We start from the raw sequence: 13,660 nt of genomic DNA, 5'->3' as shown, positions 1-13,660 counted from the left end.
GCTTATTTTTCTCTGTAGCACTTATTACTGACATAAATTAAAAACCTATCTTCATTCTTCTGCCTCCACCATTAGAGTGTGGCCAAGGAATATGAGGGTTTTTTTCCCAACACTATCCCCAGTACTGCTGACATACACTCTTCCAACAAAGCAAAGATTAGGCTTTCACAGACCAAAGACAATGATGTACTATGAAATGTGGGGTAGATTGAGTTTAATTGTCTACTTCAAAAATATCAAAAGAAAAGAAACACAATAGAGTATAATAACATCTGGTATTGAACTGATTCTAATTATACTAATGATTTTGATATTGCCATTTTCTACCATGCTGAAAAATAAATAATATTTTATTTTCATGTGAGTGTATCTAGATATGTTAAATCACTCAGTTGTGTCTGACACTTGTAATCCCAAGGACTGTAGCCCTCCAGACTCCTCTGTCCATGAAATTCTTCAGGCCAGAATACCGGAGTGGGTTGTCATTTTCTTCTCCAAGGGATCTTCCCAACCCAGAGATCAAACCTGGGTCTCTTGCATTGCAAGCACATTTTAAGCAACTGAGCCACCAGGGAAGCCTGCATCTAGGTATAAATTAATACAAATAAGAAGGTAAGTGGAAAATAACTCATGTAAATTATTGTGAACAATTAATTGTTTAAGATTTTATTGTAAAGAATTTTAGAACCCTATGAACTTTGCTAAAATTTTTTTATTGAAGAAAAAAATACAAGAAGTTAATGGAGCATTCTGTTGCTGGGCATATAGTTCTAAATAACAGACATTCATTGCATGAAGAGCTTTAGCTAAACGTGGATTAACGAAGATCTTTTGGAAATTAGAAACTCCTAAATATTCAAAAGTTATTTGTTCACTTCTAGTTGAAAGGTAAAGTTGAAAGAAATGATGTTTAATAGATTCTGACAAGTATTTAGAATAAAAGCATGTCATGAATTATATTGCAACTGTGGAAGTGCGTGGAAGTGCTTATCACTGATGAACTAAAGATAAAATTCTCTTCATTCCTTTTGATTGATAAAAGGAATATTAAACATATTTCATTAAAAATCTACCTTGATTCTTTTCTTTAAGACATCTCATATGTGGAAATTTGACCTTTGCTAAAGCATAGTGACAGAGCTAAGTTTGATATCTCTCTCTACTTTGTTTTTTAATTTATACTTCCCCAATGGAGCATTTCAAATAACTGGAAAAAAAAAGTCAAGTATGTTGATGAATACCTGTGTTTTGTTGTCTGCTTTAGTGTAATTTGTGTTTTGTTAAGACAATAGACTTTCAGATCAAAGAGAGAGAGAGGGATGGTAAAGCAAGGAATTGGCAGATTAAAAAGTAAGGGAAAACAATCTTATAACTTTGTAGCATTTTTAATTCTATTCCATCATAATTTGTGATGCCTGATATATAACATTTTTAAATGTCATATGAAAAAATGAAGGATTTTATCATTAAAAACATTTGAAAAACAGTTTTTACTCTAAGATGGAGGTGGAAACCCTAAGACATGATGTGAGATTGCGTACTATTTGGAAATGCTCGATTTTGATAGAAGCAACATAAAAAGTGACAAGAGTAATAAGAAAAATTAAACAGAGATAATAAGTAATCTATTTGCCCACATATATAGATGCACACTGGAGAAGGCAATGGCACCCCACTCCAGTACTCTTGCCTGGAAAATCCCATGGATGGAGGAGCCTGGTAGGCTGCAGTCCATGGGGTCGCTAAGAGTCGGACACGACTGAGCGACTTCCCTTTCACTTTTCACTTTCATGCATTGAAGAAGGAAATGGCAACCCACTTCAGTATTCTTGCCTAGAGAATCCCAGGAATGGGGGAGCCTGGTGGGCTGCCGTCTATGGGGTCATACAGAGTCGAACACAACTGAAGCGATTTAGCAGCATAGATGCACTTATAGGATGCTTTATTTTGTTTGTTTTCTTTTTATATTTTTACTTTGAGGATTTTATTGTATCTCTGAAAAATTAGTGGTAAAACACATGGTTTAAAAAATATGTGACTGCACTTAAATTCACATAAAAATAGCCTTTTACAGCCATACTGAAATTTAATCTTTTTATACAAATTAACAAAATGTTTCAGAAGAAAAATTAAACATTGAGTTTACCTTTGAAAGTAGAACAATGGAAAATTTTTTTTCAAAATTTTTACAAATGGTCACCTGTGGGTCAATTTACCACAACAGGAGAACAAAGATGTTCAAGTATAGCTGTGCTCAACTGAGCTACTTATCCACACTGCAGTATAGTACTTGATATCAACCCTAAGTCAAGATTTAAAACCATTTCAAGAGACAAGACCCTAAATGTTTTTAGCCACCTCAGTAAGAGGTGTTTTCCTTCCCCAGTCAAGGCTTAATTAAAAGATTAACTATATATAAGTTTTGCTACCTCATCATACCTTCAGTTCAGAATACTATTATTATTGGTAATATGGTCCATATCTTGACTGATAGGGATGATGTAGTTCAGAAAGTGGGGTTTGAGAATGAGGACCCTGCATTTGTAGAGGATGAGGTGGCCCTCTTGGTGCAGGCTACATACCAGGGCTCATTCCCCTTGGTTGTATAAACAGAAGGCTCAGGGTTCCTGGATCTTCAGTGAACTGGAGTGAAGAGTGAGGGTTATAACAGTGAGGAGGAGGTACAGTAATAGAAGGACCTCCATGTTGAGGTGGGGGAGGACCTGGAGGATGATTTATATAAGATGGCATCTGGGCAATGATATGCCCAGGGGAGGGGTAATTGGTGGTGGAGCAGAGGTCATTGGTGGAGGTGGAACTCAGCTATACATCAAGTGAGGAGTACCTATGGCTTAGGGAGGCTGTGGCACTGAATGGTTTATTGGTGGTTGAGGAGGTCAGGGTAGTACATATTGTTGCTGTGGAGGCATAATATGATAAGAGTGTGAGACCATTGGTTGACCCTGATATTCAGGATGATGGTGAGCAGATGCTAGGGCAGGAGAGGGTTGTTCTTTAGCAACTGAATTTGAGTCATCCTGAATCAGGAGAATTATTAAGTTGCTGTTGAATTTTGTTGAATATTAAATCCTTGTTCAGTTAGGAAAGATTTCCTGACTGAGCAAGGTAGAAGTGGGACAGATCTGCTGGAGGAGCATGAATATCCTTGTGTGGCTGATTATAGTGCTCGTGCGGCACATGTTGCAAAGGAGGTGCTGGCATCATGATGTGTTGCTTTGATAGAATATGGCTCATGTGGTACTTGTCTGGTGTCATTATAAAATGATCAGGGATTTCAACTGGTGGTGGAGCAATAGGAGGAGGATGGACATTTTCATCCTCCAAGATTCAGGATTTCCAGGAGAAATATCAATAACCTCAGATATGCAGATGCCACCACCCTTATGGCAGAAAGCAAAGAAGAACTAAAGGGCCTCTTGATGAAAGTGAAAAAGGAGAGTGAAAAATTTCACTTAAAATTCAACATTCAGAAAACCAAGCTCATGGCATCTGGTCCCATCACTTCATGGGAAATAGATGGGGAAACAGTGGAAACAGTGACAGACTTTATTTTGGGGGGCTCCAAAATCACTGCAGGTGGTGACTGCAGCCATGAAATTAAAAGACACTTTCTCCTTGGAAGAAAAGTTATGACCAACCTAGACAGTTTATTAAAAAGCAGAAACATTACTTTGCCAGCAAATGTCCGTCTAGTCAAAGCTATGGTTTTTCCAGTAGTCATGTATGGATATGAGAATTGGACCACAAAGAAAGCTGAGCACTGAAGAATTGGTGAATTTAACTGTGGTGTTGTAGAAGACTCTTGAGAGTCCCTTGGACTGCAAGGAGATCCAACCAGTCCATCCTAAAGGAAATCAGTCCTGAATATTCACTGGAAGGACTGATGCTGAAGCTGAAACTCCAATACTTTGGCCACCTGATGCAAAGAACTGGCTCCTTGGAAAAGACCCTGATGCTGGGACAGATTGAAGGCAGGAGTAAAAGGGGATGGCAGAGGATGAGATGTTTGGATGGCATCACTGACTCAATGGACATGAGTTTGATTACACTTAGTACAGTTCTATTTTGGCCACCAGCTCAGCTCAATAAATTGGCAAGTTACAGATGTTGGTAAAGCATATTTTACTTATTTTTGTGCATCATTGTAGTAAAAGATGTGTGTGTCACTGGCCCAGTCATGCCTCTGTTGGAATCCATTTGTTCAAATTTTTATTCTCATTCTTATACCCAAGCCATATTTGGAGAAGCTGCTGAGGAAGAGATAGTAAAGGAGAGGCCAAAAGAAAGAGGGGAAGAGAGAGACTGAGAGGGAGTATGACCATTGCATATCTCAGGATTCAGATAGTAAGATTCTTCCACCAATAAGTACCTTTCCCTAAGTGTGTTTATCCCCTTAGTATCTTTCTTCTTGCTTCTCTTTGTGAACTTCAATTTAGTTTGAGAAGTAATATGTTCTAATCACCTTAAATCAGTATGTGAGCATTTCTGTTTCATTGCATCTGGGATTTTTCACTAGTGCACTTGGAGACAAAAACTGCATCAATGCACCACTGTCTTCAGCATGGAGAAAGGTCATCTGCATCAGTCCCATGTTTTGCAGCCTACTAGATTCCATGTCTACCCATACCACTCCCCGTTGGCCAAGGGAAAATTTCCACTTAGAGCCCATGCCTCTACTTTTGGAGGTCACACATGGGATACTTGAGAGTGAAATTCTAAATTCAAATGGTTCTAAGACCAATACCAGAGTTTGCATGGACATTTACCCCAGGTCTGTTCACAGACATAGTGGCCAACTCAATTTGTTTTCAGGGTATATGAACAAAACTTGGTCTTATGGGCAACTGGTCCATCTGCATATGTTCTGAGCTTCTCACAGTGCAGAAGGGACCCATGGATGGGAACAGAATGTGGACTGCAGGCAGGTTGGCTCTCTACATAATATCATACTTTATTCTGGAAGTATAGGAAGCCCAATATTTTAAAATTCAATCCTGGATTTCCAGGACTTTATGAAGATATATTTGTCAAGGCAGAAGGATAGAATATACTTTATTTCACAATCTGTTAACTGGATTTTAACTTTTAAGTATCTGGACATATGGTATGTGGGCCGCCATTTATACCCAACTTTCTTGCTAGTGCTAGGGCCTGCCTTTAGGCTTTTATTTATCTATATAAAGAAATAAAGTATGTGAAAGCATGTGGTTTCACATGCATGTGAAAGCAGAGTGGTTTTTTGAAGCAGAATATTAAAATATTACATAATTTTCAAATACTTTCCTTCATTTAAAATCATTTAGCAAATAGGTTAAGTTCGGGAAGCATCTTAAACAGAAAACAAAAACTGGCTTTTGAGGAAAACCAGGTTTAAATAGATAAATGATGCTACAAAAACATTGGGCAAAACAGGGTTTGGTGGCACAAAGTAAGGTTCTCCTGAAGAAAGGCTCTTCTGGAATGGGATACATTTTAAGACAATGTATGGATAAACTTTGATATATATATATATATATCTCAAACAGTATGATTTGATTTCTGAACAACTGACTGAAATATTGTATATATATTTATATATACATGTATATGTATATATATATATACACAATATTTCAGTCAGTTGTTCAGAAATCAAATCATACTGTTTAGCAAAACAAATTCAGGGCAAAATTTATTCCTTATCCACCTAGCCTGGTTCTGGTTATAGACTTCATTGTGCTTGTTTGTGCTTTTGCTCACTTAGTCATGTCTCTTTGCTATTGTGACCCTTTGCAACTGTGACCCCCTGAACTGTAGCCTGCAAGGTTCTTCTTTCCATGGAATTTTCCAGGCAAGAATACCAGACTGCTTTGCCGTTTCCTACTCCAGGGGATCTTCCCAAACCCAGGGATTGAACCCATGTCTTGTGTCTCTTGTACTGGTGGGTAGATTTTTACCATGGTACCACCTGGGAACCTCTAGATAGATTTCAATAGCTACCATTTTTTTTTTTAACTTTCTACTGTTAATGTTATTTAATGTGTAGAAAAGTAATGACCATATATGTTGTGAATTTTTGAATATGCCGTGTAGAAAAGTGTTTACAAACTTTGAATTTCCTGACACTTTCTGCAGATGTTGAAGAACATGGTCATATTTGTCCGAAGTTTAAACTGCTGATCAGTCTTTATTAAAAAACTTAAAAATTCATTTTCTGTCTATAATATGATTTATCATTTTATCATCTGTTTTAGATACAAGAAAACTGAGAACCAATAAAAGAGAAAAACAAAACACAAGAAGCAAAGATAGTTTGAGGCACAGAACTTTGAAAAATATGAGCTTCTGAAAGTTTTCAGGGAATATTTTGCAAAACTAATGAGAAAGTAACTTCTATGAAAGAATGGTAACCTAAGTAACAGTGGGTTCGTGAATATTTTAAAAAGGTGTATTCTGTGTTCATTCCTCTTGAACAGATATATCTAAAGAATCAGTTGTATCATAACAAATGATGAAAAATTTAAGTATAAAAATATGTGACCCTATATGGTTTACCTTTAACTAGTTTTATTTTCAGAAAAACAACAAAGATTAAGAAAGGAATCAGAATAGAAAAAAAAAAGATAAATAAAATGTTACATTACAAGTTAAAGTCAATCTAAGAAAATTACATATTTTTAAATGGAGAAACACTAACAAACTGCCCAATAATTCTAATGAATTTTGATATACATAATGATGTATCCAGGAAAAAACTCAACATTAAAAAAAAATCAAATATACACACGCATACATATACAGGTATTCCCAGGTTGCTCAGTGGTAAAGATGCCTTCAAAGCCATTCAGAAAACTAAGATCATGGCATCTGATCCAATCACTTCATGGCAAATAGATGGGCAAACTGTGGAAACAGTGCAGACTTTATTTTTTGGGCTCCAGAATCACTGCAGATAGTGAGTGAAGCCATGAAATTAAAAGACAGTTGCTCCTTGGAGGCGGAGAAGGCAATGGCAACCCACTGCAGTACTCTTGTCTGGAAAATCCCATGGGCGGAGGAGCCTGCTGCCTGCAGTCCATGGGGTTGCTAAGAGTCGGACACGACTGTGCGACTTCACTTTCATGCATTGAGAAGGAAATGGCAACCCACTCCAGTGTTCTTGCCTAGAGAATCCCAGGGACGGGGGAGCCTGGTGGGCTGCCGTCTATGGGGCCACAGAGTTGGATATGACTGTAGGGAATTAGCAGCAGCAGCAGCTCCTCAGAAGAAAAGTTATGACCAACCTAGACAGCATTTTAAAAAGCAGAGACATTATTTTATGGTTGTCTAGTCAAAGCTATTGTTTTTCCAGTAGTCATGGATGGATATGACTCATGTCACTTGAGTTTTTCCAGTAGTCATGGATGGATGTGACATGGATGTATTCATGTGGCAAGAATACACAGAAGAACTGTACAAATAAGATCTTCACGACCCAAATAATCACGATGGTGTGATCACTCATCTAGAGCCAGACATCCTGGAATGTGAAGTCAAGTGGGCCTTAGAAAGCATCACTACAAACAAAGCTAGCAGAGGTGATGAAATCCCAGTTGAGCTATTTCAAATCTTAAAAGATGATGCTGTGAAAGTGCTGAACTCAATATGCCAGCAAATTTGGAAAACTCAGCAGTGGCCACAGGACTGGAAAAGGTCAGTTTTCATTCCAATCCCAAAGAAAGGCAATGCCAAAGAATGCTCAAGCTACTGCACAATTGCACTCATCTCACATGCTAGTAAAGTAATGCTCAAAATTCTCCAAGCCAGACTTCAGCAATATGTGAACCATGAACTTCCAAATCTTCAAGCTGGTTTTAGAAAAGGCAGAGGAACCAGAGATCAAATTGCCAACATCTGCCGGATCATCGAAAAAGCAAAGAGTTCCAGAAAAAAATATCTACTTCTGCTTTATTGACTATGCCAAAGCCTTTGACTGTGTGGATCACAATAAACTGTGTAAAATTCTGAAAGAGATGGGACTAGCAGACCACCTCATCTGCCTTTTGAGAAACCTGTATGCAGGTCAGGAAGCAACAGTGAGAACTGGACATGGAACAACAGACTGGTTCCAAATAGGAAAAGGAGTTCATCAAGGCTGTATATTGTCACCCTGCTTATTTAACTTATATGCAGAATACATCATAAGAAATGCTGGGCTGGAAGAAACAAAAGCTGGAATCAAGATTGCCAGGAGAAATATCAATAACCTCAGATATGCAGATGACACCAGCCTTATGTCAGAAAGTGAAGAGGATCTAAAAAGCCTCTTGATGAAAGTGAAGAGGAGAGTGAAAAAGTTGGCTTAAAGCGCAACATTCAGAAAACATAGATCATGGCATCTGGTCCCATCACTTCATGGGAAATAGATGAGGAAACAGTGGAAACAGAGTCAGACTTTATTTTGGGGGGCTCCAAAATCACTGAAGATGGTAATTGCAGCCATGAAATTAAAAGACGCTTACTCCTTGGAAGGGAAGTTATGACCAAACTATATAGCATATTGAAAAGCAGAGACATTACTGTGCCAACAAAGGTCTGTCTAGTCAAGGCTATGGTTTTTCCTGTGGTCATGTATGGATGTGAGATTTGGACTGTGAAGAAAGCTGAGCACCGAAAAATTGATGCTATTGAACTGTGGTGTTGGAGAAGACTCTTGAGAGTCCCTTGGACTGCAAGGAGATCCAACCAGTCCATTCTGAAGGAGATCAGCCCTGGGATTTCTTTGGAAGGAATGATGCTAAAGCTGAAACTCCAGTACTTTGGCCACCTCATGCGAAAAGTTGACTCATTGGAAAAGACTCTGATGGTGCGAGGGATTGGGGGCAGGAGGAGAGGGGGATGGCAGAGGATGAGATGGCTGGATGGCATCACCGACTCGATGGACGTGAGTTTGAGTGAACTCTGGGAGTTGGTGATGGACAGGGAGGCCTGGCGTTTTGCAGTTTATGTGGTCACAATGAGTTGGACACGACTGAGCGACTGAACTGTCTGGTGGATGGATGTGAGAGTTTGAGTATAATGATAGCTGAGCCCTGAAGAATTGATGGTTTTGAACTGTGGTGTTGGAGAAGACTCTTTAGAGGCCCTTGGACAACAAAGAGAACCAACCAGTCCATCCTAAAGGAAATCAGTCCTGAATATTCATTGGAAGGACTGATGCTGAAGCTGAAACTCCAATATTTTGGCCACCTGATGCAAATAACACTCATTTGAAAAGACCCTGATGCTGAGTAAGATTGAAGGCAGGAGTGGAAGGGGACAACAGAACATGAGATGGTTGGATGATATCACCAACTCAATGGACATATGTTTGAGTAAACTCTGGGAGTTGGTGATGGACAGGGAAGCCTAGTATGCTGCAGTGCATGGGGTTGCAAAGTCAGACGTGAATGAGCAACTGAAATGAACTGAACTGAAGCCTTTGAATGACAAACCATGAAGGACTTTGGAAATTAGTGTGTAAATTACCAAACCTACAAAAATAAAATAAAAATATTTCATCCAATTCATACAAGCCTAATGTTGCTTCCTTGAACACAAGCTCCTGTTCTTCCCCAATAAGTTTTTTATAATATCATGGAGTTTGTGCCTAACATTCCAGCTTATTCCCTGGAAAAGAACAATAAGTCAAATAATGTAGCCCATTCTGGAAGCAATAAGACACCAAAATTTTCAGATCATTTAAAATTGCACCTCTAAAATGATCATTATCTGATATAGATTACAGTTCATTTTTATGAGCATATAGGATTTATACTCAAGATGTTCAATTAAAGTAGATTTAATTCAGCTTAAACATTAGCAGTCATAAATAACACAGGTATGACCTAGCAGGGTACATTCATCATTATGAAAATAAAATATTCTAAAAGTGAAGGTAGTTATCTGTGTAACCCAACTATGAAGAATGAAGACTCACTAATTTCTATTGCATATGCTAAACAAATATGCAAAGGTTAAACATAGCATAGTGTATAACTCATAGTAAGTATTCAATAATTACATTGTTTAAAAAAATAACTCATTATAGATCATTTGTATATTTTTATGCAGGTGTCACTGTGGTAATGGTGACATTAATTAAAATGAAATGTGGCCTCCTTAAATTCTGTCATTAGTGATACATGATAATTTGTGTGAAGACATATAAGAATAGAGTAGTGAAAAACATACTACCTTTTAATAAAACTGCATAATGTGAAATTTGTCTTTAATATGATGAGTTTTCATCACTGAAGGAGGTAATGAGTGGTCGGTCAAGATATATTTCAAAGTCTATTTTATGTACGTGGGGAAGATCTGTGCACACAACAATCAGTTACTTGGGAAATTATTACAAAAAGATTGCTTTGATATAGATTAATGCCCAATCACATTATGTTAACAGGGTTTTATGTAATCTGACATTATTAACAGCTCTCCAGTTGGAAAGTAAATCATGACAAGGTTAAACATTTCACTTCTCATTTCTGGATATAAAGGTATATAATGTGTATATTAACAATATTTATTTGTGGAGAAATATAAAGAGAAATAAACAATGGGAAGTGATGGTGATAATTAAGAAAATTGCATGCAGCTAAGTCAATAGAAAACCACAGAAAATAGTACTGGTATGTGACTATCACAGCACAAAGAACTGCTGAAATGTAAGCACCCAGAGGCTAGAGTGTAGTAGAAGATGCTGCAAGAAGGGGTGAATATGTGCTTTATATAAAACGTGGAAATCTTGGCAAGCAGGAAATAGCGTCCAGTGTCTAGAGATGCAGAACTAGTGTCGAGAGATGCTGTTTCATCCCTGCTTATGCAGAAAACAGTAAGGTCACGTTCCTTTAAATCAAGGCAGATCAAGTAGATACTTCTACATACAGACTGTGGGGCACTTTCTGGGCCCTTGAGAATCATAAACAGTGATTAGAGGATAATACACAGTAAGTCACGTAATCCTTCTGTATATTTTGATAATGATTAAAGTGCCAATGGCTGTACATTTTTCACTTCATTATAGTACTGAGGAAATTTGAAGCAAGAAAAGAGAAGGAAAAAAAAAACTTAAGTGATGAGAAAAAGCTAGAGAGAAAATGAATAGCAACTTCACCGTATTAAACCTACTCTACCTTCACCCTGCTTTTGAGTAAACGCCATGTGTGTCATCTATGAAATTGGAGTGTCAGTGTCCAGGGATGTAGGATCAAATGGTAAGGTGGGAATTTTCATTTAGGGCACTACAGAGAAAGCAATAGGTCAAGGACTTCAGGTTCTACTCTGCCTCTTCTGGGGCTAAAAGGATTACTCAGAATAACCCTAATTTACCACATTGCTTTGGATAATTTCCACTTCAAGGTTGTACTCTAAAACAATATTTATGCTCACTTTAACCTCATTTGGAAGACAAATTATAGGCTCAACCTTGTTTTGGGGCTTATCGTGGCTCATGTGGACACCATGACTTGTAGTAAAATGGCAAAAGCATGAATTGACAGAAGTTGGACACTGGGCTTGCTCCCACTGTGGGTGTGTGTGTGTGTGTATATGTTGTGTCTAAGGAAAGCAAATGGGTTGGCATAGTAGTTTAGCTTAGAGGCAGGCTGAAAGAAAGAATTCTCATCAACATGACAATGTACCTGGGAAGTAGGAGGGATTTTTAAATTGTGACAATTAAGAAACAAAGTGTTCCATGGTTCTTCATAGAATAAGGGTAACTATTTATTTCCACAATAGCACTTACATATACCACATAAGTACACTTGGCACTTTACCTGCATTACACATTTAACCCTCATGTGAACCCTTGGAGACAGGAAATCTTAGTAGGGTTATTTTCTGGAGGAGGAAACTGGAGCATAGAATTCTGATTGTCCTATGTTACATGGTAGTAACTGAAAAGAAATATGTTAATGTAGCATCTTTGGAGTTTCAGCAGGTACTTTCAAAAATAATCTCTCCCAATGCATTGCTTAATATTTCTTCAGCAATGATGGAAATAGTCTACCATACTGTCCAATATGATAGTCACTGGTCATATTCAGTGATTGAGCACTTGAAATGTGGATACACTGATAAATTTAAATGTATTTCTACTTCATTTAAGTATCAAATATGCTAGTGGTTACAGTATTGGGGTCTCACCAGAAAAATAATTTATTAATAAAAAATACATTTTGTGGATCTTAGGTTTTTATTTTCTCATGACATATTCCACATTATTAACTCAAAAACATTAGTTATCTGTATTTCAAACAGTTAAAACTTTTCTGGGGACAGAGTATAATTTGTAGATTATGATGATATATCAAAAACACCTTTCTCTAAATTTATCTAATGAAAATATCTTTTTAACCACATACTTATTAGAAATTTATGTACAGTGTCTGGAAACATATAGTTTACTAATATTAGTTTCAAAAATCTATACAATTATAACCCTGATTTTTAAAATTATAAAATTTTTGTCAGTTAAATATAACGATTTACACAGTATGGCAGCATTTTGTTCATTGGAGAAATGCAAATCAAAACCACAATGAGATATTACCTCACACTGGTCAGAATGGCCATCATCAAAATGTCTACAAACAATAAATGCTGAAGAGGGTGTGCACACTTGTGGGAATGTAAATTGATTTAGGCACTATGGAAGACGGTATGGATATCTTAATAAAGTCACAAACTATAAAATTATCATTTTTCCTCCAGGTCTTCTTAAATTATCCTTAATAATTAAAAATTAAAACATCTTTATTCATTTGGAATATACTAAATGATCATTTGATTAGTGTTTTTACAATATCAAAATGTGGAATGTTGGTGTTGGCTTTCTCTAACTATCTTGGAATAAAATTTTATTTTTTAATTAATTTTTTATTGAAGGATAATTGCTTTACAGAATTTTGTTGTTTTCTGTCAAATCTCAAGATGAATCAGCCATAGGTACACATATATCCCTTCCCTTTTGAACCTCCCTCCCATCTCCCACCCCATCAACCCCTCTCAATTGATACAGGGCCCCTGTTTGAGTTTCCTGAGCCATACAGAAAATTCTCATTGCTTTCTATTTTACATATGTTAATGTAAGTTTCCATGTTACCTTTTCTATACATCTCACCATCTCCTCCCCTCTCCCCATGTTCATAAGTCTATTCTTTATGTCTGTTTCTCCATTGCTGCCCTGTAAATAAATTCTTCAGTACCATTTTTCTAGATTCCATATATATGCATTAGAATACAATGTTTATCTTTCTCTTTCTGACTCATTTCACACTGTATTGTAGGTTCTAGGTTCATCCACCTCATCAGAACTGACTCAAATGCATTCCTTTTTATGGCTATGCAATATTCCACTGTGTATATATATCACAACTTCTTTATCCATTCATTTGTCAATGGACATCTAGGTTGCTTCCATGTTTTAGCCATTGTAAATAGTGCTGCAATGAACAATGGGATACATGTATCATTTTCAACCCAGGTTTCCTCAGGGAATATGCCTAGGAGTGGGATTGCTGGATCATATGGTGGTTTTATTCCTATGTTTTTAAGGAATATCCATACCGTCTTCCATAGTGGCTAAATCAATTTACATTCCCACAAGTGTGCACACCCTCTTCAGCATTTATTGTTT

General features: G+C 37.1%; 1 pseudogene; it reads right to left on the bottom strand.

Annotated features, from left to right (window-relative positions):
- Positions 1 to 2,460: 2,460 nt before the first annotated feature.
- Positions 2,461 to 4,808, bottom strand: LOC129624239 (E3 ubiquitin-protein ligase Hakai-like; annotated as a pseudogene).
- Positions 4,809 to 13,660: the final 8,852 nt, after the last annotated feature.

This window comes from Bubalus kerabau, chromosome 12 (genome assembly GCF_029407905.1).
Source record: "Bubalus kerabau isolate K-KA32 ecotype Philippines breed swamp buffalo chromosome 12, PCC_UOA_SB_1v2, whole genome shotgun sequence".
In the NCBI taxonomy this organism is placed as follows: Eukaryota; Metazoa; Chordata; class Mammalia; order Artiodactyla; family Bovidae; genus Bubalus; species Bubalus kerabau.
This window is presented reverse-complemented; position numbering and strand designations above follow the sequence as displayed.